The following is a 4,706-nucleotide window of genomic DNA, read 5'->3' on the forward strand; positions in this document are numbered from 1 at the left end:
CACCATTGTGCACATAAAGAGAGAAAGAGAAACAGAAAGAGAGCAAGAGTAGGAAAACATACCAAAAGCAATATGGGGCAAACTCAAAGGGACGCCAAAAGTAGTCTATAGAATGATACATGTAAGGAAGAAAGGGGATATTTTGTTCATGAAGATAGTAAGACCCATTCAGAATAACAAACTCTCTGTTATAAGGGACTTGTAACTAGAATAATCCACCAGCCACTCCTAATACTTTCATTTCCTCATGACTGTCTTAAGGCTGTAAGCCTGTAACAAGATCTCCAACTCTAATCGGGAAACTGAATATTAAGTACATATTCAAACACACACACGCACACACACACACAAACACACAAGAAAAAAAAAAAAAAAAAAAAAAAAAAAAAAAAAAAAAAAGTTATAAAAATCTCAGCAAGCAAATAGTTTTTAAAAGGTGGAGAAAGAATGGTTAGCAGTCTTAGCACAGTCTGATTAATCTAAATAAACATCAGATAAATTCAGAAAGTATGACAAATGGTTATAACCAGGCAGTCCAAATACAAAAAGTGACTTAACAATTGGGAAACACTAACTAAATGACAAGAGCATTACACTATTAAGGAACAATTAGGTAAGAAGATTCATATAGGAGACAACAACCAACATTGGTCTTCCGTGATAAGAATAATTTAATAGTGTTCCAACAGATCGTCCATGAAAATATTTAATCTACATAAGAAAATGGAAATTTGCTAACTGCTGGAGCAATTTATTTTCAAATGCAAGCCAATCTGAACTGCCTACACAATAAACTGTATCATGTATATAATCCAAAGTAAACATTAGCGAAAATGGTAGGCTTGATAATAAAAGTAATGATCATTTACTAGGGTTAGCAAATGTAGGTATGGCCAGACTCTGCTTCGTCCCACAAATGAAACAGGTACTTTCTGGCCTTCCTCCCACCCCCTGTTTCCTTACTCCTGAACCCACACTTCTCTTCACCCTCTCTTCCCCAATAAAAGGTTGAGGGGTCAATTGGGATTTATATTTACTTGATAAGAACCATTGATCCATTATCTTTCAAGCTATTCGAAATCAACAGGTTAACAAACGAAGCACATGTCAGCTCAATTCTGCAAAGAAATAGCTGCCACAATACTTCTTATTGCTGCCAAATTTGGTCTGCTAGATCTGTATCAGAGGTTGTTTGCTAGTCTAGACCGGTCCCAACCTTGCGAAACTCAAGCATATGAACAGTTCTCTCCTAAATCCTTCCAGAAGACGAGGTGTGTGTGTGTGTGTGCCTGTGTGGGGCAGCTATTCAATTTGGGCTTAAGTGTACAGTGGCTACTATGCTTAAGATCAAATATTAGGATGTAACACCTTTACTTACTACAATCCTTTAAATTACCAAAAAAAAGAATTGTAGCAGCACAAGTCAAAGATAACATTCTTACTTCCTTCACTTCAGATAACTAATCAAACTATTGGTCCCACTCAGAAATAACCAAAAAAAGATCCTCAATATAATGCAATCTTTGGTTTAAACACTAACAACAAAAGTTTATAATGATAAACATGAAACAAAACAAACAATAAAAGTACCATTATAACAAAAAGACAAGCAGATAAAGTAAAAGTAACCAAGTAAGAGCGGACATATCAATAGAAATTAAAGAATACTGATGCTGATACAGATTGCAATACGTTGCATGAATTGATTTCAACATTGGCCTGTTAAGTATAAAAAATGTACTGATTACTGAAATGTATTAATATTACAAGACAACATTAAACTGTGTTTAAGGAGAATTACAACCACTACTTGGATTTAAAATTCTTAAAGGTAAAAAAAAAGGAAAAAAAAAGAGCCAGCATAAAAGTGAAGAAGCAACTGCAGACCTGTTTACGCAGTTTTGAGCCCAAAACATCAGAGCAGTTAGCAAGCTCTCAAGCCGCAATAATGAAGTCTCAAAAAAAGGCATCAAATCGTATGTTGAGTTTGGCCTTATTTCTAAAGCTCAAACTCCTCATCACGAAGAGCCATCTCTGCAGCTTCTTCTTCATCGTCATCAAGGGCAAAATACTCGTTTCTCTCAACAGGCCTAAACATGTAAAACATGATCACATAGAACACCAGACTAGCAATTTCCTCAGCTGCATTGCTCACCCACTGATACTTGTACGCGGAGATAGTTTTCAGCGCAAACACGACAATCCTAGTGAAGTACAAATACCCGATAACAACAATGTAGAATTGCCTAAACAAGGTCAACTTAGACAAATTCCTAGCAGCTTTCCCATCTGTCTTCGACGTCTCCCTCAAAGATCGAATCGACCACACAATAGGGAAGATAATAGCACAACAACATATAATATCAACCAACAAAAACACCTGATTCCATGTAACCCAATCCTTAATAAAAGGCCCGGTTTCGCCAATCACAATCGAAGCCACATTAGCTAAAACCTGAAGTGGGATCACAATCATAAGCACCTTCTTCTCCTTCTCCTGCAAGAAAGGCTTCAAAAACGACCACCCAGTACCAACCAACACAATCACAGTAAACAACAACACAACCCTAAGAAACTGAAACATATAAAACAACACGTCCCAACCGTGCGGCGATCCAGTAACCTTAACATAATGTTTATCCTCAGCAGCACAGATCAAATTCAAAGCTTTCATAACCAACAAACCAGACATCAAGAGATGAATTCTATGAACAGATTTCTTATTCTTGAAACAAGCAACAACCCAATAGCCCAAAAACACAAAATAAACAATTGAAAACAGAAAATACAAAGAGGGTAATTGAGTTTGACCTGCAGGAAGATAATCCTTGACCCCATTAAACTCGACATTAAACATCTCAGTATGAACAGTCATGGTAACCGAGCTTTCTGGGTTACAATTAGCGAAGAAGAGACTGTATTCATTGGGAATACTAACAGGGTAAGATTGATTAAACGAAGAAGCAGGAGGAGGAGAAAGATCTCGAAAAGTAAACAAATGGGTAGTATACTGAGAATCAAGAACACAAAAGGATGGGTTTTGCTGGATCTCAAGAAGAACCTGAAGAAGGGATTCTTCAGAAAGGAGGAAGAAACCAAGACGAGAAGGCTCAGGGGGGGAAAGATTGGAGGTAACAGAGACGGAAGACACGGCAACGTTGACACGGCCCGTGTGAGTGAAGCCGAATTTCTCGAAGAGAATCATGGGTCGAGAATCGGAGATGATCTTGAGGGTTTTGATCTCGGCGATTGAAAGAGGGATGAGGGTTAGGAAGAGGAGAGAGAGGGTGAGAAGGTGGTGGAGTTTCGCCATTGTTGGTGCTTGTGAATTGTGATGGCGGATGGATCGTGCAGATGTGAATCTGGTGCGCACGGCCTTTTTCTCTCTGGTTTTTGTGAGTGAAGAGAGGAAATGACGCCGGCGTCGGTTTGTCTGTCTGCACAATGATTTTTTTTCTTTTTTTTTTTTTTTTTTATTTTGGTTTTGAGAGTTTGGTGTGCAAGTGTGGGATGAGACGATGAGTTAGATCTAAGCAATGGGGGTAATATTGATTAATGTGGTAAGGTCAACTATATATTCGCAATTAGTCATGTGCACCTTAGATAGGTGCAACAACGTAAAAAAAAAAATTACACTGCGCTCTACAAAATGAATATTTAGTAAATAAATATGAACATTTAGTAAGAAAATATGAATATGAAAAAAATGAATATTTAATAATAAAAAATGAACACGTAAAAAAATGAACATTTAATACTTATAATGCATATGTTTCATAATCATATTATTTTTTATTTCTTCAAATTTTTATGTTCACAATTAAATGCATTATATTCATAATAATATTTTATATATTCATATGTAATTTCAAATATTCATAATGTAAATATGTAGTGACTAAATCTGTTAATATATATGTTGTCTTTCTTAAATGTTTCACAAATTTTTGTATGCGGCTGGCCACATGGTGCGGCAGGGGTTACTTGTATGGTGTTACTTGTTTCTGGGGTTACTTATATGGGTGTTACTGGTTTTGTCAGGGGTTACTTGTAGGTGTTACCTGTATTCCGGGGTTACTTGTATGGGTGTTACTGGTTTTGGTCAGAGGTTACTTGTAGGTATTACTTGTATTGGTGTTACTAGTTTTGGTTAGGGTTACTTGTAGGGTGTTATTGGTTTGGTACGAGATTTTGGTCTGGGGCGGTTACTCAACCCATTTAAGTGTTTCATACAAGTAACCCCAGAATACAAGTAACATTCTACAAGTAACACCTACAAGTAACTCCAGAAACAAGTAACCCAGAATACAATTTTTTTTTTCAAGAGTTACTTGTACGATGTTACTGGTTTTGGTCAGAGGTTACTTGTAGTGTGTTACTAATTTTGGTCGGGGTTACTTGTAGGGTGTTACTGGTTTGGTATAGGGCATACGTACAAGCAACCCTTGAACAAGTAACTCATACAAGTAACCTTGAATAAGTAACTCATACAAGTAACCTATGCATACAAGTAACACTTATATAAGCTAGTAACGTAACTCATATAAGTAACCCTTGAATAATTAATCATACAAATAACCCCTGAATAAGTAATCCATACAAGTAACCCCTTAAAAAAAAACAAGTAACCCCTAAAAAATACAAGTAATCAGTAACTCTTGAAAAAAATAAAACAAGTAACCCCTGAATGATACAAGTAACCCCTG

At 36.5% G+C, this 4,706-nt stretch overlaps 1 pseudogene; it reads right to left on the reverse strand.

The window, feature by feature from the left end:
- Positions 1–1,677: 1,677 nt before the first annotated feature.
- LOC145618143 (protein CANDIDATE G-PROTEIN COUPLED RECEPTOR 7 pseudogene) lies at positions 1,678–3,523 on the reverse strand (annotated as a pseudogene).
- Positions 3,524–4,706: the final 1,183 nt, after the last annotated feature.

The sequence above is a fragment of the Chenopodium album genome, chromosome 26, assembly GCF_948465745.1.
Source record: "Chenopodium album chromosome 26, dcCheAlbu1.1, whole genome shotgun sequence".
Classification (NCBI taxonomy): domain Eukaryota; kingdom Viridiplantae; phylum Streptophyta; class Magnoliopsida; order Caryophyllales; family Amaranthaceae; genus Chenopodium; species Chenopodium album.